Consider the following 26,551-nt stretch of genomic DNA (forward strand, 5'->3'; position numbering starts at 1 on the left):
AAAAAAAAAAAAAAAAAAAAAGAAGCACCTGGCGTGCTTTAGAAAATAATGAAACCTCCTTAGATTCTGATGAATTGGTCTGTAATGTCGCCTGGACATCAGAGTTGGGTTTTTTTTTTTTTTATTAGTGACATTTAGTATATTCACAATGCGGTGGAACTATACTCTATCAAAAACGTTTTTGTCGCTCTAAAAGGAAACCCTTTACCATTAAGCAGTCACTTCTTATTCCCCTTCCATTGCTAGTATATAGAAATAAAATGGATTTTTGTGTGTTATGTATCCTGCAACTTTGCTGAATTCATTTATAGATCTTATAGTTTTTTTGTTGTGTATTCTTCAGGATTTTAAAAAATTTATCAGGTCATGTCATCTATGAATATTTCTTCTTTTCTAGTTTGTCTGCCTTTTCTTCCTTTTTCTCATGTGATTGATCTGATTAGAACTTCCAGCACTGTGCTAAAGAGCAATGGTGAAAGTGGACATCCTTGTCTTATTCCTGCTCTTAGCGGGAAGGTTTTCAATCTTTCACTGTTAAGCCTCCTGTTAGCTGTGGGTTTTTTATGAATTCCTCTTACTGAGGAAATTTCCTTCTGTTACTAGTTTTCTGAGTGTTTATGCCTACATTAATGAGGTATATTGGCCTGTAGTTTTCTGTGGTGTTTTTGGTTCTGGCATTAGAGTAATGTTGGCCTAATAAAATGAGTTAGGGATTATTTCCTTATCTATTTTTTTCTGGGGAGTTGTAAAGGGTTGGTTTTATTTTTTTGAAATATTTGGTAGAATTCACGAGTAAAGTCATTCGGCCCTGGACTTTACTTTGTTGCGAGATTGCTGATTCAGTCTCTACTGTTCTAGATTTGTTGAAATATTCTATTTCTTCTTTTGTTCATTTTGGTAATTCATAACTTTGCAGTTATAACTTTTCTCATTTCATCTAGGTTACCTAGTTTATTTGTTTGTAATTGTTCATATCATTCTATTTTTTTTTTATTTCTGTAAGATTGGTAGTAATGTCCCCACTTTTATTTCTGATCATAGTTATTTGCATCATCTGTCTTTATTTTTGAATCTGCCCTAAACATTGGTGAATGAAACATTTTGTTGATCTTTCTAAAGAACTAAAGTTTGGTTTCATTGATTGATTTTTTTCTATTTTCTATTTTGTTTATCTTTAATATAACCTTTATTACTTTTCCCAACTGGCTTTGAATTTAGTTTGCTTTTCTTTTTTTAGTTCCTTAAGGTGTAAAGTTAGGTTATTGATTTGAGATTTTTTTTTTTGGGTATTGTGTTTTAAAAGCTTTCCAGTTGATTCTAATACTGAAAGACAAAGTTAAAAATACTGCTGTGTTTGGAGACAGGCTAGACCTCATTTACTGGTTCTTTACTTAGAGTGTCTGCTAGAAACATTTAAAGGTAGTTCTAAATTTGAATTGCAAGCATTATTATGAACTTGTAACATGTTTTGTTTAAAAAATATTTTTTAATGTTTATTTTTGAGAGAGAGACAGAGTGTGAGTGGGGGAGGGGGAGAGAGAGAGAGGGAGATACAGAATCCCAAGCAGGCTCCAGGCTCCCAGCTGTTAACACAGAGCTCAACACGAGACTCAAATTCCGAACTGTAAGATCATGACCTGAGCCGAAGTCGGATCCTTAACTGACTAGACTACCCAGGCATCCCAAACATATTTTGTTTTAAAAAACATATTTTGTTGGGGTGCCTAGCTGGTACCTGATTTTGGCTCAGGTCATGATCTCATGGGTTCATGAGATCAAGCCCCACATTAGGCTCTGTGCTGACGGAGCAGAGCCTGTTTAGAATTCTCTCTTTGCCCCTCCCCTCCCCCTCTCTCAAAAATAAATAAATAAACTTTAAAAAATGTATTTTGTCACTAAGGCTGGATGTGGTTTCCAACTTCCATTTTCTACTGAAAGGAAACAAAGCTCCTTGAAGAAATGGCTGAAAGACATGTATAAGACTTCTTATCATACCAGACAGCAAGGGAGCTATCAAAGATACTGATGTTGAGTCAAATGGACTCAGAAACAACTTGAAGGAGGGTCTCACTGAGTTGGGACATTCTGAGTATTAAAAAGAATAATAATTGCAATGGATTGAAACATGTTATGGTTGAAGTCATGAGTTCAGAATAATACGAACAAAATAAAGTCATTGGTTATCTTTGGAGGGTACTAGGAAATAAAGTTATCACTTCAAATAACTTATTGAACAAAGGAAAGTAAGAGTGAAGCATTTATATTCAGGGGTAAAGTGGTACAGTTAGAGTTTCTCTAGTAGAGGAGCTTTTATCAATAATAATAGTTTTATAAAAATAATATTACAATGATCAATAGATTTTTCACAGTGGACAATAAACTTCAGAGCATTTTAAAATTTGGTTAAACTCTTACTTAAGAATCAGACTATGTATTTACCAAGGCATTAATACTAAGTCAAGTGGTAGGAGAGTATTGCCTGTATTTTTCAGCTTAAGCAAGGTTCTATGAGTAAAAGATTAACATAGATAAAATTTAGCTCAACTGAACACTGAGAGGGAAAGCCATGGAAAAGATGGATTCATTACTCTAAGTGGTTATGAGAGAAGACAGCAGAAAGGCAGAAAATTATTATTTATCAGGGTTAGATTGGGTCAAACAAGAAGGATAGTACTACAGGTCTTTCTCCAACTCCTCCCTTTGAGATATGAGAGAAACCAGTCGCTTAATTAGATTACAGGTGGTAACTCCTTATCTAAAACCATTGCAATATTTCATGAAATCTAAGAAACAGTTTTGGATCTCTGATTAAGATATATCTTACAGTCAATGGCATCTTATAATTGTGACATCTTAATTCAGTGTCTTTCAGGAAGAAGTCATAATGTAATTGTCATTGTCTTTATAGGCTGGGTCTTAGTTGTTATTTCTGGTGACATGACTGAATACCTCCAAACTCCTGATATTTCGGTCACCTGGACATTTATGGACCTTTCTTCTTCAGTGACAAGGAAGTTTCTATAATCAGTCAAGTCTCTCAAAAGGTACAGTTATAACAATTGTTTTGTTTTATTAAGAACTCTTAAGTAACCTTGAGGTTTGTCCTAACACACACATCCTAGGCACTGCATTTCTCAGAAAACCCCTATACTTGTACACTTCTCTCCTATTCCTATATGCTTGCTTTATACTTGATTTAAGTTGCTTGACCTGAGTGAAGTTTGAACTAATTCTTGTAGTCTCCAGTTCTGCATCCTAGTAATATCCACCTTGTTCATTGTTCTCCATTGCCACATCTGAGGTGGGCATTTGGCAGACTGCCCTTTAGAGGGGCTGTATGTTTTCTGTGGTTCATTTCATGTTGATATATTTTCATTTATAGACCCAGAAATTAATTAGGGATTGAGTTGTTGTAAGTAGCTTTGGACCAAACTTAGAGTTTCTTTGAACAAACTCCATAAAAATTGAAGTCATTTAGTTAATTTTCTCTTGGTCAATTCCATGGTAAAAGAGTATGATACACTGAAGATAAATCATCTCATGTATAATAATATTCCAAAAGTCTGTTCACTTATTACTACTGTGTAACAAATTACCCCAAAACATAGTGGCCTAAAACAAATTTTTTTGTTTTGTTTTATTTCGTTTTTTTGTTTTTGTTTTTTTTTTTTTTTTTTTTTTTTTTTTTTTTTTTTTTTTTTTTTTTTTTTTTTTTTTTTTTTTCTCACAGTTTTGGTGGGTGAGGAATGGCTTGGCTAGACACTTTTCACTTGGTGTCTGTTATGCAGCTGTAATCTTACATTGCCAGGCCGCAGTCACTTGAAGGGTTGATTTGACTGGACATCCAAAATGAGTCACTCATAGTTGGCAGTTGATGCTGGCTCTCAGCTGCAAGCTTAGCTGGGGCTATCAACATAGACACCTAAACCTGGCCTCTCCAACATGGCAGCCTCAAGGTAGTTGAAATTTTTACATGATAGCTGACATCCTGCAGAGAGAATCTCAAGAGAATGAAACAATAGCTTCTTGACTTTTTATGACCTCGTGTCAAAAGTCCCCACGGCTGTGGGAATCCCCACTGCTGTGTCAAAGTAGTCATAATTCAACATGTAAGGAACATAGAAGTCATTACTCTTATCCTCACAATAAGAAAAAAGCTGAACAAAAAATCAGCAACTCTTCTTAGATTCTTCAAAGAATGGAGGTTATAGGAAAAGGTACTGCCCCTGTTTCTAAAACTGGAGATAGGCAGATACAGAGAATCATGACTTATTAGAACAGTAACCACCACTGCTGGAGGCAGTACTAGAGAAAAAAAATTGAACTGTAATTGACAAATTATTGGAGGATCAGTGTGGACAAGTTGAAAAAATCCATGGGAGCCTAGTCTTAGGAATACCCCACACTTTCATATGTCTTGCTTCCAGGAATCCTACCAGATTCTTACAGTGAAGATGGGAGAAGAAAAGTCCCTCATGTGTCCAGGACACTATTTTAACATAGGCCCAGAGCATTCTCTTCTTCTGGGCAAGTCCTGCCCTTGATAGCTATCTTACCAGAGCCTAACTGATTTTACTGGATTTTACTGGAGTCCAGCTGACGAGGGAGAAGGGAAATCCTCAACTCTGTTTACTCTCTCTAGCCTTCTTGTCTCAAGGGGGAAAAAAATCTGAGAAGCACTCTGAAGGTTAGAATGTAGGGGAATAGAGTCACTAAAAGACTGAGATCTGTTTATATAACTGTAGAAACTTCTCCTCCCCCACACTTTACCACCACATCAGTAGACCTCCTGTAGAATAAAAGGGGGATATAATTGAAGTAACTGCATGATTCAGATCCTATATAAAGATAAGTCTCTAGGGAAACCCAAAGACAAAAAAAAACCCAAATACGGGAAGGGATACAAAAAAAGAATACCCTAGGATATTTTAGCCTCTGACATCTAAAGGTAAATAAAAGCTAAAGCTACCAAAGCTATAAATATGGCCTAACTAAAGCTGTAAACTTTAACTGTAAACTGTAAACAACAACTATAGCCAAACACGTAGCTAGATAAACACAAAACCTTCTTAAGCCTATTTACCTCAATTTCTTTTACCCAGGCATCATGTCTTTTCAACAATATTATGAAGACAAAAACTAGTGGATAAATACCAAAAAATTATACCCAATCATGTCATATTCAAACTGTGGAAAATTAAGGACAAAGGGAAGATCTTGAAATGAGCCAAAGGGGGAAAAAAAAACCCCACACCACATTAGATATAGAAGAACAAGGATAAGAATTACATTGGACTTCTCTTGAGAAATGATGAAAGCAAGAAGAGAGTGGAGTAGAAGATTTAAAATGTTGAAAGAAAAAAAATCAATGACTTAGAATTCCTGTTCAGTGAAATTAGCTTTCAAAAGTGAGGAAGAAAGACTTTCTCAGACACAAACTGAGGAAATTTATCTCCAATATACCTGTCTTGCAATAAATGTTGAAAGAAGTTCTTTAGAAAGTGGAAAGATGAGATAGGTCAGATTCAGCTCTACAGAAAGAAAAGAGTATTATAGGAGGAGTAAATTAAGGAAACATAAACTCTTTGATTTTTCTTATTAACAGACAACAATTTGTTCAAAATAGTAATAGCAACAATTATTGGAAGATTATAGCATATGAATAAGTGAAATAAATGACAGCAGTGTAATAGAGGTGGAAAGGGCAGGAGGTATGAGGGATAGTCTATTTTAAAGTATTTGCACTCCCTGTGAAGTGGTATAGGGTTACTTGAAAGTGGACATGCATTAGTTGTAAATATATATTGTGAGCTCAAGGACAGCTACTAAAATAGTAAAAATATATGTATATATATCATTGATATGCTAAGACAAATAGGAAAATGGGATCATATAAAATGCTCAGTTAAAACAAGAGAAGGCAGAGAATGGAAGACAAAAACAACAAGGGGAAACAAATAGAAAATAGTAAAAATTTTATGGTAGCTATTAATTCAGCTATAACAATAATCACTTTAAACGTCAATCATCTGAATACACCAATTAAAAAACAATATCACAGTGGACTAAAAAATGAAGACCCAACCATATTTTTTCTGTAAGAAAGTTATTTTAAATGTAAAGACACATTAAAAGTAAAGAAAGATATGCTATGCTAACACCATTTTAAAGAAAGTTGGAGTAATTATATTAATTTCAGACAAAGCAAACTTCAGAGCAAGGAAAATCATAACCGAGAAAGGGGCATTACATAATGATGAACGGGTCAGTTCTCCCAGAAGACAGTCTTTAATGTGTATGTGCCTAACACCAGAGCATCAAAATACATGAGGCAAAAACTGAAGAACTACAAGGAGAAATAGATTGAATCCATTATTAGAGTTGGAGACTTGAAAGCAGTCACAAGGCTGCCTAGTTTCAAGTAAAGGGGAAGTGGACTGACTTCAGAGGAAGAAGCGGTACCATCACATTGTAGAAAAAATTAGGACAAGAGACGTTAGAGCCCTCTCTGCAAAATACAGTCCTCAAGAGTATATATTCACACAAAGGAAGTGTCCTCTTTTCCAGGTTTTCCTTCCCTTTATAGAATGTTTTGGTCTCACTAGTTTGTGTGTTCCTGGTGAGGTTACTTTTTGTCAAGGTATATACAGGTGTTGGGATTGTTCCTACGATTGGAACCTCTGCTACTAATATAGCTGCTCTATTGATGTTTGCCTGTCTCTCCAACCAGTAGGGAACAGTCTTCTCCTTATGCTTTCAGTAATCCCTAAGAGCATTATATGAGTCTGTGGCAGTATATCCTTTCGTTTTATTACTGGAGCACTTTTGGAGGATGAGTGGGTGTGCAGTTAGTACTGGGAACTACTGTAGTCCTGACTCTCAGGCCCTAAAATCCTTATTAGTCCTGGGGATCTTCTCTCTCAATGGTGCAATTGAATCTCCTTATTCTCTGGCCTTTTTCGTTCTATACCTTTTCTTTTTAGCCATCCCATCAGATGAGTATCTATGTCTCAATCAATTTGTATGTAGATAGGGATAAATTTCTTTCCTATGGGTCTTAAGAGTCCCATGCCCATTGATGAGACATATATCTGGGCAATCAATATGTTCCCTGAGCATTCTTGGACAGGAGATTTGGGAGGTGGGTACGGTTCAGGAGAGAGGAGTGTGCCTAATTCAACTAACACTCTCTAGCCTGTGGTTTCCTTGTTTGAGAGGAGCTTCAGTTCCAATCTGTCAATGCCAGTTAAGTACATTAAAGAATCCATTGTGAGGAGTATGGGCAAAGGATTAATACAACCTTGACTCTTTCTACTGTAGTAATGTGACCTTTAATTAACTTTCTATCTCTGTTCCACTGGAAACCATATAAAGATAGGATATCAATTATTTAACAGGTAATATTACCTATGGTAAAATGACCCCTGATTAATAAATTGCATCTGGTCAAGAAGGATCCATAAATGAACCATACACATCTGATGAGATGCTTTATGCTCCTCTGAGTGTGTTCAATCTTGTAATTGAGTATGTCCCTCCTGTGAACTCTGGAAGTAATGCTTATGGGTTTGTTACAAGAAATATTGTCTCTTGTGGGACATTTGGCTTTTAAGCAGGGAAGCTTCTGCACGTTCCGGATGAGATGAGGATGAGATAAATAATAAAGTTATAATTTTTAAATCTCATACCCCCATTTTAAATCTCATACCCCCAGGCATCATCTTATAAGTGACCCTCTTTGGAAACTATTGCCTCAGAGAAATCTCTAAGGCAGATAATTGGAGAGGGTATCTGAACCAAGGAGCCAATCAGATTCTCCCACATAGGAATTTGGGATACAAAAGTTGAAACTGAAGGCCACAAGGATTTGGAGTCTGAAGGTGCAAGTTACGTTTCTTATAGTGAGGTCATTTGTGTGTAGAAGAGAGATTGGAGAAGAATACCTTAATTTAGTCATTCTATGGGCCTACTATAAGTTTGGAGACCAGTTGTTTTTATATTTAAGTAAGTGTATTAGTACTTTCAAAACATGAGAAGAAATAGAATACCTATTGCCAAACTTAATTTGTTTTTTTTTACATTTTTAATTTTTATTTTTAAGCTTTTTACAAATGTTTATTTTTTGGGGGGAGGGGCAGACAGAGAGGGGGCCAGAGAATCTGAAGCAAGCTCAATGCTGACAGCAGAGAGCTCCATGCAGGGCTCAAACTCACGAACCATGAGATCATGACCTGAGTGGAAGTTGGATGCTTAACCAACTGAGTCACCCAGGTGCCCCAATTCTTAAGTTTTTATTTAAATTCCAGTTAGTTAATATAGAGTGTAATATTAGTTTCAGGTGTACAGCATAGTGTTTTAATACTTCCATATACCACTCAGTGCTCATCACAAGTGAACTCCATAATCCCCATCACTTATTGAACCCAATCCCTGACCCACCTCCCTTCTGGTAACTATCAGTTTGTTCTCTATAGCTAGGACCTGTTTCTTGGTTTGCCTCTCTCTTTTCTTCCAAATTTTTATTTAAATTATAGTTAACAAATAGTATAATATTGGGCTCAATAGTAGAATGTAATGATTCATCACTTATATATAATACCTAGTGCTCATCATAACAAGTACCCTCCTTAATGCCCATCACCCATTTAGCCCACCCTCACCCCCCAACTTCCTGCCATCAACCCTGTTTGTTCTCTATCATTAAGAGTCTCCTATGGTTTGGTTCCCTCTCTCTCTCTTTTTCCCCTTCCCCTATGTTCATCTGTTGCCTAAATTCCACAGATGAGTGAAATCATATGATATTTGACTGACTTATTTCACTTAGCATAATACACTCTAGCTCCATTCTCATCATTGCAAATGGCAAGATCTCATACTTTTTATGGCTGGGTAATATTCATATATATTCATATATATGTATGTATATATATGTATATATGTGTATATATATTTATATATGTGTATGTATAAATATATGTACATGTATACATATATACACACACGTATATTTATACACACACATACATACACACCACATATTTATTCATTTGTCTGTTGATAAATACTTAGGTTGCTTCCATATCTTGACTATTATAAATAATGCTGCAATAAACATAGGGGTGCATATATCTTTTAGAATTAGTGTTTCCATTTTCTTTGGGTAAATACCCAATACCGGAATCACTGGATCATACATTTTTAAAAAATATTTGGGGGAACCCCTATACTGATTTTCACAGTGGCTGTACTGATTTACAACCCCACCAAGAGTGCTCCAGGGTTCCTTTTTCTCCACATTCTGGCCAACACTTGTTATTTCTTGTCTTTTTGCTAATAGCCATTCTGAGAGGTGTATGATGACATCTCAATGTGGTTTTGATTTACATTCCCCTGATGATTGGTGATGTTGAGGATCTTTTCGTGTGTCTGTTGACCATCTGTTTATCTTTGGAAAAATATCTATTCAAATCTTTTGCTCATTTTTTAATCAGATTGCTGCCTTTTTTTATTTTTTTAGTATTGAGTTTTATAACTTTTTAATATATTTTGGGTATTAACCCCTAATTAGATATATCATTTGAATATATCTGCTGCCATTCAGTAGGTTGCTTTTTTGTTTTGTTGATGGTTTCATTTGCTGTGCAAAACCTTTTTATTTTGGTGTGGTCCCAGTAGTTCATTTTTGCTTTTGTTTCCCTTGACTTAGAAGACATATTTAGAAAAATGTTGCTATAGCCAGTGTTAAAGAAATTACTGCCTGCATTCTCTTCCAGGATTTTTATGGTTTTAGGTCTCACATTAGGTCTTTAATCTATTTTGAGTTATATTTTAATGTATGTTGTTAGAAAATGGTCCAGTTTCATTCTTTTGCATATACCTGTCCAGTTTTCCTAGCATCATTTATTGAAGAGACTGTCTTTTCTTCATTGTATATTATTGCCTCCTTTGTCAAATTGACTATATAAGTGTGGGTTTGTTTCTGGGATCTCTGTTCTGTTCCATTGATCTATATGTTTATATTTGTGCCAGGACCATACTGCTTTGATTACTCCAACTTGATGGTGTATTTTGAAATCTGGGATTGTGATACAGTTTTGTTCTTCTTTCTCAAGATTGCTTTGGCTATTTGGGTCTTTTGTCATTGCATACAAATTTTAATATTGTTTGTTCTAGTACTGTGAAATATACAGTTGGTGTTTTGATAGAGATGGAGTAAATCTGTGGATTACTGTGGATAATATGGACATTTTAACTCTATTTCAATCCATGAGCATGGAATGTCTCCCCATTTGTTTATGCTGTCTTCGTTTCTTATACCAGTATTTTATAGTTTTCAGAGGTTTGTCAGTGTTTTTCAATGTTAACAGATGTGTGCTCCTTGTAAGCAAGACAATATATTCTTCCATATATCATAATTCAGTGCTTCCTACATTGTGGGAAAATAGTTACTATTTATTGGCTGATGATTAATTAGTATGTAAATTATCTGTGAAGAGACCCAGTGTTCCTAAAATCTTTGATAGTATTTGCATACCAGCGGTTTGAGCTGATGTTGAAGACTTCAAAACTAGGTATAAAAATTATTATTTACAAACTTCCAACTATGGCTGCAAAAACAAGGATGTACCACATGGTGGCAGCAAAGGAACATCATTAGTTTCATAGGTTTTTTTATTCTACTTCAGTCTATGAGAAATTATAATTGTCCTATTAGCACATGAAAAAGATTTTTAATGTCTAATAAGACTAGAGAAATGTTATTGAATAAGCATTTCTTAATATTAAAAATTCACAAAGCTTTTTGGATCTTTTTCTTTATATACAAAAACATCTCTTTAAAGTCTAGCATGCCATGTTGCTTTAGAATCAAATTCCTTTACTTTCTTATCCCTCTCTACTATAAAATTTTCATGAGAATTAGGGGCTGTTCTTTGACATTTAGGTTTTGAGACTAGAGTCATTGGTGGCTCACAGGATATTAGACTGTGTAGAATGTGGACCTATACAAATTCCAGCTGTTGATGGTACATGTAGTTCTTTTGCAGACAGGCTTCTTAGGCATGTTGCCTAAGTTTAATTCCATGTATAAAGTCATTCTCAAAGTATGTAAACTGAAACAGATGTTAGCACTCTGAGAATGCATTTGGTGCACGAAGGAATAGTTCCCTAGCCTCTTATTCCACCCCTACTTTATTTTGAAAGCTCTTTTGAATAGAAAAGGGCCTCTGGGGAATCATGTAGTGTCTTTGACCCCATTAGTGTGTAGAAATTCATTCCTGGGAAACAGTTGCCCCAAATAAATGTTAGAATCTGCTTTAAAGTCCTTTTTAAATAACCATATGATTTTATTTCCTTCCCTGTAAGCTTTGTTTAACTATTCTTTAATTAGGAAGCTCTTCACCCTAACAACACAAACCAAACTAGATCTTACTGATATGGTGGTTTAAATAATAACTCTGAACTTTTATTTTCCCAAAGATTAGCAGTAATAAAGGCAGATTTTTTGCAACACCTATGTACCTTCTTACTGCTACATTTTGAGATATTAATGTACAATATTTGACAGTCTTCCCAAACTCAATTATATTGATGATAGTTCATAGAGTTCAAGTCACATACTTTGTGATTCCAAAAATTTCCAGAAAAAAAAAAAAAAAGAATTACTGGAAGTAGTATCTAACTATTTTCTTTACTTTCTTTTTATTTTCTTTCCTCCCTCTTTCCCTTTCTCCTTTTCTTTTTTCAAAGATATTTGTTAAGGGCCTACCCCAGTTACCATGCTAGCCTAGACAGATCCTGGTCTTAAGGAAAGAAGCACAAATTAAAATTTTCTGACCTGGGACACCTAGGTGGCTCAGTTGGTTAAGCATCTGACTTCAGCTCAGGTTATGATCTCACGGTTCCTGGGTTTGAGCCCTGCATCAGGCTTTGTGCTGACAGCTCAGAGCCTGGAGCCTGCTTCAGATTCTGTGTCTCCTTCTCTCTCTGCTCTTCCCCCACGTATGTTCTGTTTCTCTCTGTCTCAGTAACAAAATTTAAAAAAAAATTAAAAAAAAAAATCTGGCAGCACAGAAGAGCCAACCCACAATTCTAGGGAACTAAAAAAGACTTTATAGAGGAGATAATATTGGAGCTAGGCATTGAAAGATGGATGAGATTTCTCTAGGCAGTGAAAGGGAAGGCAGATTTTCTAGGCAGCAGAATAGCATCATAGGGTGGGTTTGTGGAACATGGACTCTTGTGGTTTCCTTACAGATACTGGGGTGGGTGGTGTGGTAATTAGGTGATGAGAATGGAAAGAGGGTGAGGCCAGAAGCAGTCATGTCTAAAGGTTTGGAAATATAAATGTAAAATATTTTTTAGTTAAAAACTAGTGATTATAGTTTAAAGTTTTGATACATAATTTATAATATGTTTTGATTTATAATAAAGTTTTGATTTGTGTTAGCTCAAGGTGATAATATGTGGCCTTTGTTGCATAGTAAAAATTTAGATATCATAATAGCTCATGTTCTTAAAGTTAGTGAGTTTCTTTTTACACACATCAATAAAATACATCAGTTGAGTAAAATTTGTGCAATTCCATGTAATTCACATAATTTTGTTACAGAAACATAAAAAGTCTCCTTGAATTTGTCTTTATATTTAATCATTCAAGTTCATGATATTTAGCTTCTAGATTAAGAAGAAAAGCTTAAGTGAAAAATTATGCAGATGTATAATTATAATGCTGTACTGGTAATTAATATTAATAATTTGGCCTTTATTAATGGCCAACTTAGCTAAAAGATAGCTCTCACTTATGTTAAGTATAACAGGAGTAATTTAATTTATATATTAAATGTAACAAATAGAGTTTTCCTCACAAAGATAGAATAGGTAATATTCTCCTCACAAAGTAAAACCCAAGTTCAAAGTATATGTGGAGAAATTCATGTTCAAAAAATGAATTCCACGTTATTTTGTCTAGTTTTTAGAATCACTGATGAAACTGTTTCAGTAGCTATAGCTTTTTTTGATAATCCTATTTTATAAAAATAAGTTAAATTTTTCTACTTCTAATTTTACTATTTGTTTTATTCTCAAATCATACATCTTTTGGTCTTGATACCACAGTCTTAGTTTCAGGGAAGTGATTGATGCTATTTGTTGGGGCAAATGTGGATGTTTAAAAAATGGCGGGTGTTTGGGAGTATTTTATATATATCTCATCTTTCTATGGGATCAGAATAAAACATACTTCTAAATGAACAAAAAAGCATTCATACTGCTTTCTTCCATTCAATGTCTGATATTTAACTCCTTCTTTATTTTTCCAGCCTGAATTGTAATTCTAAAACAAACAAATTCCAAGTACTTAGCTTTCCATTTTAAAGTTCTCAGCAACGTGCCGGTTAGGGAGTAGATAGAAAACTAATATGATACTCCGTAGGTTTTCTGGTCTGCTTTAGTGATTTCATAAATAAGTTGTAAAGCTTCAGTAATTTCATTTATGAAAGCCACTTGAAGAAAATAATTCACTAATGATTTTATCACAAATAAATTCAGCCTTATAAAGGGGTGTTGTAAAGATTGTGCTTTCTATTTTTTGCATTAAGATAATTCTCTTTTTATTTTTAAAATTTATTTATTTAAATTTAACTCAGTTATCATGTAGTGTAGTATTAGTTTCAGGAATAGAACCCAGTGATTCATTACTTACATATAACACCCAGTGCTCATCTCAAGTGCCCTCCTTAATGCCCATCCTCCATTTAGCCCATCCCCCCACCAACCTCCCCTCCAGCAACCCTCAGTGTGTTCTCTGTATGTATGGTTTGACTCCTTCTTTGTTTTTATCTTATCTTTCCTTTCCTTCCACTATGTTCATGTTTTGTTTCTTAAATTCCACATACGAGTGAAATAATACGGTTATCTGTCTTTCTCTGACTGACTGATTTCTTTTCGCATAATACACTCTAGTTCCATCCACATTCTGTTTTTCAGATGAAGTAAATCTGAAAAGTAAGGATTTAAGAGGCAATTTCAATTTGAATTTTCATAACTTCTTAAGGTTTCTCACCTCACCTTCTCACCTCAGTAGAATCTCTTATTTCTTGGACTTCTCAGAGAAAGTATTGAGGAGAAGTAAAGGTAATTTCCTCATTTCACTAAATTCCTTACACAATTGTAGATTGTATAAATTGTAGAACAATGCTAATTAAAAATTAGATGTGTGTATCTGACTGACTAGGGCATATGTCCCAGCATTGAGTGGATTTATGAAAATCAGTGAAATGTAAGGGTATTTAAAGTAAGAGTAGTGGTAAAAAGATAAATTAGTATGTATGAATCATGGTATTTAAGTTTTTATTAAATTCCAATTTATTTAAAAAAATTTTTTGAGATTTATTTGACATAGCATTGTGTAAGTTTAAGCTGTAAAATATGTTGATTTGATACATTTATATTCCAATTAAAGAATGACTATCAAAGATCACCATGTTCACTGAGTTTTATCCTCTCCATTGCTTTCCTTTTTAAAATTTATATTCTGTGGTCTTCAAAACAGAATTAAGAATTAGGACTCACAGAAAATTTTTTTTAAAACACCTTTATTGGGATATAATTAACAAAAATTGTTATGTTTTTAAGGTGTATAACCTGATATTTTGATAGACACAGGTGTTTTTTAAAGTCTATAGTATTCCAACTCTGTTTACATAGCAATGCTATTGATGCACTTTCAACATCACACCATTGGAGAGGCAAGAAGCTGCATATATCCAAGCTCTGTGGTTGTAGTACAATGAGCAGGATATTAATGTCAATGAGATTGAATTACCATTAGCTCCAGCTTCAGGTGTAGCCTCTTATTTCAGATAGCTTAGTATTATTTCTCTTCAGATTTGTATTTGCTTCTCATTGTCCTTTACTCAGAAAGAATAATGGCTTTCTGACTTGAAGTGGGCCCCTTGTGTTAAATAACTGGCTGACAAACACAGCACAGTTTTTATACAACACAGACATTAGAGTGGATTTCATCTGAATTGTAAATCAAGCACATGAATCAGGGTCAAGATTAACAGGTTAACAGCCCAGATTAATAGAACCAGTCAACTGAATCTTGGCTCCCTCAGCCTTAAGCAAAGCACTATAGTTCCACCACCAAAAATACTGTACCCATCCTCAGAAAAAGATCTTTCATCTGCCCTAACAAGATCTGAAGCTTAAGTTGCTGTGATTAAAAATGCAACCTTAATATTTTTTTTTCCTAGAAAATGAAAAACAGAGAAACTCTCATTTCCTGACATGTCAACTGTTAACAAATGTCTTAAAGCAAAGAAAATGGAGTATGCTTTTGTTCAGTACAATGGTACCAGTTAAGGAAGTGTCTTGCTGCAGTGTTCCTAAAAGTAAATTTATTTGTTGCTTTAGAAAGAAATTCTGTTTCAATTAAAATTATGTCTCTGGGTAGGTGATTCATAAACAGAGAACCTGGAAATGGAATCAGTCTCTTGAGCCTGTTTACATTCTTAATCATACACAGCTGCTGAGCTGTGGAGGCTTTTGGATTTTTCAAAAACAGAGTCTTATCTTTTGCAATCACATAAATACAACGCCAAATAACATAATAGTTTAGAAAAGGAAGTTTTGAGGAAGGTGGTTATTCCTTTCAGTGTGTCATGAATCTCTTTTTAGGTGTTTTGAACTAGCTTTTATCACATTTTAAAAACATTTCCTTTGATGCAAAACAGCTGTAGCTATGTTTTGAGTGATGTAAACATTTCCCTCCACCTCCTCCTTATTCTTACACTTTCCAGACTCAAGGGAAAGGATTTAAAAACTTTACAGTTTCTTCTTACCATGTTCTTCCTACAACTATTTACCTTCTAACTAACATTTTATAAGAAAACTTTTACAGAATGGAGTTTGAACACTTAACTTGAAGCAAATAGCCAAAATGGTTGAAAACCATTAACTATTTTCCTGAAAATTTGGCATAATCTTAAAACACCTTCTTAAGGTATAGCCATTAACAAATTTTCAAATGCATTTCCTGCTTGAGAAGAACTTGGCAAGCACAAACAGTACAAATTAATACATGACCATAGATATTTGGTTTGAAATAGGCAAGCCAATTACAATATTTACCCTTTTGAGTTTATAGGAAATGATCCTTCCAGTTTCTTCAACCCATATAAATTATAGCTCTATCTTTCTTGCTTTTGTGGTGATTTATCTGTGGACTCTTGTGTGAACATTATTAAGATCTTGCATGCACCATTGGCGAATTTCCCACGCTTTAGAAGCTGTATTAACAAATTAATAATGGTTTCTTGTATTTGAAGAATACCATGCCCAAGGGACCTTTAAGATCTAAGTAATCCAATCTAAGCCAATTTTCAGTTTTCCTAGTCACATGGCTATAGGTGAGAGCTGGATCAAACGTGTAGCATTAGAACTTTTTCCATATAGATATTATCTTCTAAGACCCTCAAGGAGTGCATTTTCTGGCGGGGTTTGACAGTGGAAAGAACTTGATTTTAGATAGAAGTGAAGTGCTTGGACACCTAGGTGGCTCAGTAAACTGAGTGTCTGACTTTAGCTTGGGTCATGATCTTGCGGTTTGTGAGTTTAATGCCCACATTGGACTGACTGCTGTCAGTTCAGAGCCTGCTTCAGATCCTCTGTCCCCCTCTCTCTGCCCTTCCCCTGTTTGCACATGTGCTCTCTCTCTCGCTAAAAAAAATAAACATTAGACTGAAGTGAAGTGGAAGGATAAGATTATAATTCGTGGCAGGAAATATGCACTAAAATTAATTTTTTTAGATTTTAGCAATATATGCTTTTTGATGGCCTTGGATATTTCTTAACATAGTCAACTTTCAGTAGTGTCTGAGATGTTTTATCTCAGAGATGGATTCTGCCATTTCTTCATTTTATTCTTCATAATTGTGTTGTTTCCATAAAGTATAATACATTGGAATGTATCTTAAAAAGCATTAATTCCATGTTTTTATGTTAAGCAAACAAAGCTGGACAAAGTAATACAAACTGTATGTTTCCATTTATATAAAGTTCTAGAGCAGTTCCAAATGTGAGAACTTTTCTGGGAAGGTAGAAAGTAAATATTCTGTCTTGTGGTAGGGATGTGAATTATATGGTTGTACTCATTAATCAAAATTGTACTTCTGAGGTTTTTGTACTTTAATACATATTGAATTGTACCTTAAAACTGTTAAGAATAATGATAATCAAATGGAGATGGAGTGTGGAGTGGCTGAAGATATGGATAAAATAAGAATGGCCAAATATTGATAATTATTGAAGTCTGGTAATGGGTACATAAGCGTTAATGTACTCTTCTAATTTCATATATATGTTTGACATAGTTTATAATAAAAATGAAACTGGGCATATTAATGATTCTGATGTGCAGCTAAGGCTGAAAACCCACTGATCTAAGTGGGTTAGAGTAAGAGCAAATTGTGTTATGCAAAGCTTGAGCCTGGCCACACTTTGTGAGGAATTAGAAAACAGTGTCCTAGTACCAGAGCTGGAATTAAATTTATCAAGTCTCTATTATCAGCTCTAGTGGACTGATGAGAATATGGAAACCAGTGGGAGCCAAGTGTCTGAACAATGCACATAATGATAGGATTAGGCTAAATCTGAGAAAAGATTACATCTTGACCCTTGGTTTGTTCTGGAAATTACCCTGGTGGCTCTCTCTTCTCCAGTTGTAAGTTTATGTCCTAATAAACCTTACTTAATGCTTATACCATGTATTTCTAGGGCTGTTTTTTTTTTTATTTGTTTGTTTGTTTCCCTTGAACAATGGTTGTTGACTTTGAAAGGAAACTTACTTATTCCAGTGTTAATGATTTTGTTTTAATTAATCATGGAATAGTTCAAGTGGAAATATCTGCTTTCTGGTTATATCAAATCACTACCAGAGCTAATAACTGGTAGCTTTGACCTCTTTTAGCTGCCATAGTCCCAGAACACTAGAGTCCAGTAACAGGTGGGTCACCCAGAATTCCCACAACAATGCGTATACTAAAAAACTAAAAAAAAAAAAAGGGCGGATAGCTTGAGGATATGTCAACATTTACAATATTGTGGATGCTGGAGCATTTTTGCTGAATTATGTTGTTTTTCCCCCTTTTTCCTTTATTTTTTTTTCAGATTGCATTCCTGATACAGACTTTCTGAGCTACCTGAGTCTTGTATGAAAGTACCAATAGTCTGGCTGGAAATGTTTTTTAAGATTGCAAGTTAAAGTGATTTAATGTAGAAGAGAGAGAGTAGTCAAAAGCCAATAGATTAAAAAATGAAGTTAAAAAGAGCATGGGTCAGAGAGTTTCCATTAATGTCAGTGGTTGACTGGGTTACTTAACCGATTCTTCTGCTGAGGATGATGATAAAGTCTGGATAAAATATTAAGAAGAAAAATATCTATATGAAGGCATTAGATAGCTACTAATATTTCTAAGCTGAGATCTGAAAGAAGATGGAAACTAACTAACAAAAATGAGCCTAGGGTTTGAGATACTTTCACCTTCAAGGAAATTGTAGATTTCAAAAGTGAAATCAGTGGTTGCAATACTGAGAAGCCGAGGGAAGCTTCTTTGAGTATTATGGAGACGGAGGAATAAAAATTGGAGCTGAGGATTTGTCAAGGGATAGACTCCATTAAATCAGCTACCTTTTCAATTGGGACCTCAAAGGCTGCTTCCTAGAATGAGGGTAAATCAGAAATTGAATAGCCTTGGAAGCTAGGAACTGAACGCCAGTTTCTTTCTTCCTTCCTTCCTTCCTTCCTTCCTTCCTTCCTTCCTTCCTTTCTTTCTTTCTTTCTTTCTCTCTCTCTCTCTCTCTCTCTCTCTCTTTCTTTCAATAGTTTATTATCAAGTTGGTTTCCATATAACACCCAGTGCTCATCCCCACAAGTGCCCTCCTCAATGCGAGTTTCAAATCATACAGAGCTCTAATTGAATTAAAGCAAACTTCTTTTGGCCTTGATGCTTAACAAAAGCAAAAGTAGATTCTCTGGAGGAAGATAACATCATCCTGATCTTCAGATTATATTTACAGTCTTTTAAAATGTGCAGTGTTTTTCACCCAATAAAAGCCTAATCCATTCATACAGAAATAAAATAAATACCCAAACCAAAGATGATAGAAATATAATCTCAGGAGGTCCAGGTCCTGGTGTTTCCCAAACTTTAAAATAATGATGATTAATAGTCAAGGAGGAAGAATTTTGGCAGAAAACTGCCAATTGTAAAAAAATCAAACAGAAATTCTAGAACTCTAAATATCTAAAATTAAGAACTTAGTGGGCATTAGCATTTTTGGTACAACTAAAGAAAGAACTAGTAATTTGATTTTTGGAGAATAAGAAAATGTTCTGATAGAATCACAGAAAAGTAAAAAATGTGAAAAAGAGTGTAAGAGACATATGAGATAATGTGCAGAGGTCTGGCATATGTGTAATTGGAGTTCTGTAAAAAGAATGGGGCAGAAGCAATATTTGAGGAGATAATAGCTGAAAAATTTCCAAAACCTATTAAAGAAGTCAAGTCATATATTCAAGAAGTACTGTGTACTCTGAGCAGGATAAATATAGAGGGTGAGAAACATATCTAAACAAATCATAGTAAAACTGCTGTAAATCATAGTAAAAAAATTAAATCAGACTAGGAGAGGTTTTGTCAATTGAGCACATCTTACAGTTGACTTTTCAATAGAAACAATGGAAGACAGAAGATAGTATAATTATAATTCAGTGCAAAGAAATGTGTAATATATATCAGCCACAAAAATTCTATCCTATAAAATAACATCCTTCAAAGAGGAGGATGAAATAAATATTTTTAAGTAAACAAAGACTGAAAGAACTTATCTTCAGAAGATCTGTACTAAAATAAATAGTAATGAAATACTTCACATAGAAGGAAAATAATTCTACGTGGAAGTGTGAAAATGCAAAAAGGAATGAAAAACTATGGAAAAAGTAAAATATATGGATGCATCCAAATGGTATTGATTGCATTATTCAATGGTACTGTCTTGCTGTTTTTAAAATATGTAACAAAAAGCACAAAATTTGAGCAAGGGGAAATGGAATACAATTATTCTAAGGTCCTCACATTGTCTAAAAATGGTAAATATATTGTTAGACTTAACAGACTCAAGGATGTATATTGTAGTTGTAAACTTAAAATTTTCTTTAAATGTTTATTTTTGAGAATGAGAGAGAGAGAGAAAGAGAACATGAGTAGAAGAGGAGCCGAGAGAGAGGGAGACACAGAATCAGAAATAGGCTCCAGGCTCTGTGCTGACAGCACAGTGTGGGGCTTAAACTCATGAGCTGTGAGATCGTGACCTGAGCTGAAGTTGGACACTTAACTGACTAAGCTACCCGGGTGCCCCTGTGCAGTAAAATTTAATAGTAAAAAGAATGTTTAGCTAATAGAAAGGATGAAATGAAATAATAAAAACTACATAATTAATTGAAAATAATGCAGGAAAAGGGGCACCTGGGTGGCTCATTCGGTTAAGCGTCCAACTTCAGCTCAGGTCATGATCTCACAGTTTGTGGGTTCAAGTCCTGCATCAGGCTCTGTGCTGATAGCTAGCTCAGGGCCTGGAGCCTGCTTCCGATTCTGTGTCTCCCTCTCTCTCTGACCCTACCCTGCTCACGCTGCCTTTCTCTCAGAAATAAATAAACATTAAAAAAAAAAAAGAAAGAAAATAGTATAGGAAAGAAAACAACACTAATATGGAAGATTTAACCCGAAAAGATTATTTAACATGAAATGTTAACAGATGAAATACAAAAATTTCAAGGCAAATATTGTAAGACTTTATACAAAAGCAAATCCCAACACACTCTGCTCTGATACTCACAGGTTGAATATGAGGATACAGAAAGGTTGAATGAAAAAGGATTACAGAAGGTACATCATGAGAACAGAAATCAAAAGAAAGTTGGAATAGCCTACAAAGCAAGACACATTATAAAATAAGGGGATATAAATAAGTGTCAATCTTTTAGAAAGATATAATAATTTAAAATTATATGTGTCTAATAAAATATCTTCAAAATATAGAAAGCAAACATTGATTTTACCAAATGTAAATATGGACAAAACCATACTAAAGTGGGAGACTTATAACCTCTTTAAATAACTGCTAGTTTGAGCAGATGTAGAAGAATATAGAAAATTTGAATAATAACAAACATTATCTAATATATAAGTATTTACACACATATAAACCTGCAGCTTGCAACTGAAGAATACTTAATATAAAATATTTCCCAGTGCTTGGCTACAAAGCAAGTTTCAACACATTTAATCAGATTGAACATCAGAATATGTTCAGTGAGCAGTTTAGTTATTCTAGAAATCAGTGAATAGATTTTCAACTAGAAAATTTCCAAGTGTTTGGAAATTAATAAATACCATTGTGAATAAATCCGTTGTGAATAACTTCTTAGAGAAGAATTGCCATAGAGATTAGAAAACATTTCAAACTGAATGCTAATGAAAATATAACATATTAAAATTTGTGGAATGTAGCTTAAGTCCTTCTTAGAGGAGAATTCATAGTCTTGAATAAATTTATTATAGGAGAAGGGTTAAAAATCAATGATTCATCTTAAAATCATTAAGGAGCAACTTAAACTAAAACTAAAAATAAAAGACATAACAAGGATAAAGGTACAAATTAATGAAATAGAAAAAATATGTAATAGAGAAAATTAAGAAGCCTAAATTTGATTTTTATAAAATACCAATAAAATGGATAAAACTTTGATGTGATTAATCAAGGAAAAAAGAAAGAAGGCACAAATATCCAATATTGAAATGAAAATAGGGGACATCACCACTGATCTTAGAGACATTAAAATGGTGGGAAATTAGGCTAACACATTAGAGTTTAGATAAACAAGTTACTTAAAAACTCAAAACTGACATAAATGAGAGAGAAAATAAGAATCCTTCTAGATATTTAAGAAATAGAATCAATGATTGAAAGCCATCCAAGATGGGATTAAGTTTTACCCTTAAATTTCTAATACCAAATAGAATGTTTGTTATATAGCTCACATAATAACTAGTTGAATGAATAAATAAGTCTCGAGTATTGAAATTTTCCTACCATATTGCTAATATCTGTCTCCCCTGTTAAACTATGATCTTGAATGGACCATGGTGTCTAAGCTGTCTTTGTACCCCCAGCATCCAGCACCAGTATTTATAACTGTTCAATAAAGTTTTGTTGAATAATTGAATTAAAAAGAGAACTACTAATGTTTAGTGAATGTCTTTTACACACCAAGATCTATGCTAGGAACATTTACATAATTATCTTATTCTTTTTTTTTTTTTTTACATTTTTATTTAAATTCCCTCCTGGAAATTTAAAGCAAGGGAAAGAAAAGCAAAAATAAACTATTGAGACTTTATCAAAATTAAAATCTTCTGCACTGCAAAGGAAATAATCAACAAAACTAAAAGACAGCATATGGAATGGGAGAAGATATTGGCAAATGACATATCTGATAAAGGGTTAGTATCCAAAATGTATAAAGAATTTATATATCTCAACACCCAGAAATGAATAATCCAATTAAAAAATGGGTAGAAGGTATGAATAGACATTTTTCCAAAGAAGACATAACAGATGGGCAATGGGCACATGAAAAGTTGCTCAACATCACTCGCCATCAGGGAAATACAAATCAAAACTATAGTAAGATATTGCCTCACATCTGTCAGAATGGCTAAAATAAAAACACAAGAAACAACAGGTGTTGGCGAGGATGTGGGAAAAGGGGAACCCTCTTTCACTGGTGCAGCCACTCTAGAAAACAGTATGGAAGTTCCTCAAAAAATTGTCTTATTCTTAACAATACTTTTTTGACAGGAATTTTTAGGTCTATGAGGGGAAATTGGCTAATTAACTTGCACATGCTCACAAGTGACAGAGCCAGGATCTGAAGTATCTTTAAAGCCTGTTTCTTTTATATTAGTGGTTTCCAAGTTAACTGCGTGTACCCTACGGGGTTCTCAATTAAGGAAAGAAAAATTTAGGAAGGAACACACTTGGGAAGGAAGTTTGAGATAATAATTTGTCTGACATCATATACTTTAGCTTTTCATCTAGTATATTGATCATTAAGAAAATATCATAAATTGTTTAAACTTTATGAAGTTTAGCAAAGCTAATACTGATAACTTGGGACCAATGATAATAGAGTTTTCTATATTTTGCATAAAAAGATCTTTCTTTCTACTCTCACTCAAATATTTTGATTCTGATCTAGTACTTTATATATGCTTTGTAAATGGTGTATTCTAAATATCAACAAAACAAAAAACAGGGTAGCTAACACTTCTCATGCAGAATTTTGAAATCAATCAATAGCTTCTTAAGTTTGGCTTTCTAGGCTGTCTTTGCTCCAAATGTGAACTACCAGCTATGTTTTCCTAAGACTGTTAACAAAAATAATGTAGTAGTGATAAAGAATTCCAGGTTGTATCTGGCATTTCTAAGATAAAAAGTAAAAGGAGAGCTTATAGAGTTTATTGAAGTTCATATTTTTTGTTTTGTTTTGGATTCCAAGTGTATGCATAGAGGTGGTTTTTTAAAAATGGAAAAGGAGAGATTAAAATTTGGCCCACAAATTGTGATGTGATCTTGGTATATGTAGCTTTCCAGCACATATCTACTCTATGGTTTTCTTTATAAATTTTATTTCATTTATTTCATAAATTCATAATGTAAAAAATTATTCTTGTTCCAAGGATCATGATAACTGTGAAAAAATTTTAAATGACCTTAAAAAGTGTGCAATAAAGTATGACACAGAACTTTTCAAAATCTTAGGGTCTTTATGATGGTTTCTCATCTTTTTTTTAAATTAAATTATTCTTGGGGTGCCTGGGTAGCTCAGTAGGTTAAGCATCCGACTTTGGCTTAGGTCATGACCTCGTGGTTCATGAGTCTGAGCCATGCCTTGCACTCTGTGCTGACAGCTCAGAGCCTGGAGCCTGCTTTGGATTCTGCATCTCCCTTTCTATATGCCCCTCCCCAACTTTCTCTCTCTCTCTCTCTCAAAAATAAATACTAAATTTTTTAAATTAAATTATTCTTGTAGCATCAACTTGAAGTAGTTTTATTGACTTTGAAATTCTTTTTAGAAGATTATGCTTATAGTGGCTCAGACATTTCTCTGGTATCTTTTTTTTTTTTTTTTATGAAACTTTGTGGAAATCAAGACTAGTTATTATTTTGCTTTGAGCAAAATGTGAGTCTCTGGGACAGGAACAGTTTTTAATTAAGTAGAATTAGCCTTCAGTGAGCTTCACTTCATATTAATGCATACCTTTTCCCTACTCCATCTTGCCTCTCATTCTTTGTGTCTTTATAAGCCTATAGAGATGAAAATATTTATAAATCTCTGACTTTGTCATGTGACTAGTTTGCCGAATTAACCCATCTAGGTTAGTTTCAGCTGTTATAACAGAATAACATAGACAGGGTGGCTTCGACAACATTTATTTCTCAAAGTTCAAGAAGCTGAAGTCATAGATGAGAGTGCCAACATGGTCAAGTTCTTGGGGGAGGGCCCTCTTCCTGTTTGCAGATGATCATTCTCTCATTGTATCTTCACATGGCAGAGACAAGAGAGAGGAACCAAGCTGTCTTGTGTCTCTTATTATGGCACTAATCCCATTATGAGGGCTCCACCCTTTGACCTAATTACTTCCCAGTGGCTCCATCTCCAAATACCATCACAATGGCAAGTAGGATTTTCAACATACGAAGTTTGGAAGGGACACAAACATTCAGTCCATAGAGTAACTCTTCCGAGAATATTCATATTTTAAAAGGGAACCTTTGCACAAAGAATTGTAAAGGGATAATTTTTTCCCCCAGAATCTTCCTGATATTCCTTAATCATATCATGTCTTACTCTCAGAAAGCACAGTACCTACTCTAACTGGGTTAAGGTCAGTCTTATCCAGGAACAACTTAACTTTTCTGCTGGAGGAGTAGATCTTTGAAAGGAAACCACAATAATAACCAGGAGATAATTGTAGAGGATTGGTTGCCATGGTATCTTGTAATTAGGAGGTGTTCCCAAGGAGAGGCCTGAGGTAGTCTGATTAATATAGTTGAGCAGAGGAAAATGCCTACAAAGGATGAGGAAGCATAAAAATTGTGGCTGAGAAGGTGTGAAAATTAAGTGGACAGAATGTCTTTAAGGCATTAACAGCAGGAAGGCAGTTGGGAGCTAATGTTGTGTGAAGGCCCTGCCTGCCTTGAAAAGCCAGACATTAATATGTCTTGCCACTGTAACTGAGGAACACTGAGAGGATTTTGGCATCAAGTAAAGGCACTTGAAAATTCACTTATTTTGGCATTCTAGGAATAGCTGAGCAAAGAGAAACTGCAAGAATGGAGAGATAAGAAGTAGTTATTGAAGAATCTAGTTATCTTTATGACTAATGTTTTTTGTTGATTAGGAAAAAGTTTGTTTGTATCACTGTTGTCTAGGAGAACCTAACTTTAAATCTCTCTGTTATAAACAACATTCCTCACATCATGAACCAGTCCCATCAACCATCAGGCACTATTCAGAATGTGCTTTAACAATGACTCACATTTTCTCTGAGAAGAAATGAGAGTCTTGTAAAATATAAATAGAGATATTAGTTAGACTATAGAAAGGTAGGTTTCTCTTGTTGTAGCCAGCATTTGAGCTGATAGTAATATTAAAAAATGAATTAACAGGAATGTGTCAAAACCCTTAACATATGAAAATTTCCAGCTACTATAAAATGAGACATGGTCTAGTCCCCTTAGTTATTAGTTTTCTTTCATCTTACAGTTAATTTTTTTAATGTTGAACTAAGGAATAAATATAGAAGTTGCCAGGCCTAAGCCTGGAAACTTGTAGTATCTTTAGACATATGGAATGAAGTCACAGCTGGAACCAAGCTGCTTTTTGTGTTTTTCTATAAAAAGGATTTGAAGATTTCAAAAAAGTGTCAGAAAGATGGAAGACTATGAGTTCCAGGGACACACATGCAATACTAAATTGACATTGCTAATTAGAAGCAAATTGGCAATGAACTTATTTTAATCTGTTTATTCTTACAGTAAAGTCTTTCATTTGTCAGAATTCTGTGCATTAATCAGGAGTAATAAGATATGACCGAGGGGCAAACTGTATGTAACTACCATACAGATTTTTCCTTTTACAGATAGATGTGCCATCTCTTTGACTAATTCCCCTTGCCTGGTGACACTACTGTCAGACTACCTATTTAAGCTGCTCAGGTGATTAGATAATTCATCACTAAACTAAATCCAAAGAGAAGATGCTGAACAAGGCTTCCAAGCAGGGTTAGAAAATAGGTGATCCTTCAAAGGATCCCCTGCACCTTGGGCCATGTGGTGAGCACGATTGCTGAGCCCATGACTCTTAGGACCACTGCAGTGATTTTTTATACTGTCTTACCCCTTCCTCCTTCCACTCTGCTGC

The sequence above is a fragment of the Hyaena hyaena genome, unplaced genomic scaffold, assembly GCF_003009895.1.
Source record: "Hyaena hyaena isolate Hyena2069 unplaced genomic scaffold, ASM300989v1 scaffold_1600, whole genome shotgun sequence".
NCBI lineage: Eukaryota > Metazoa > Chordata > Mammalia > Carnivora > Hyaenidae > Hyaena > Hyaena hyaena.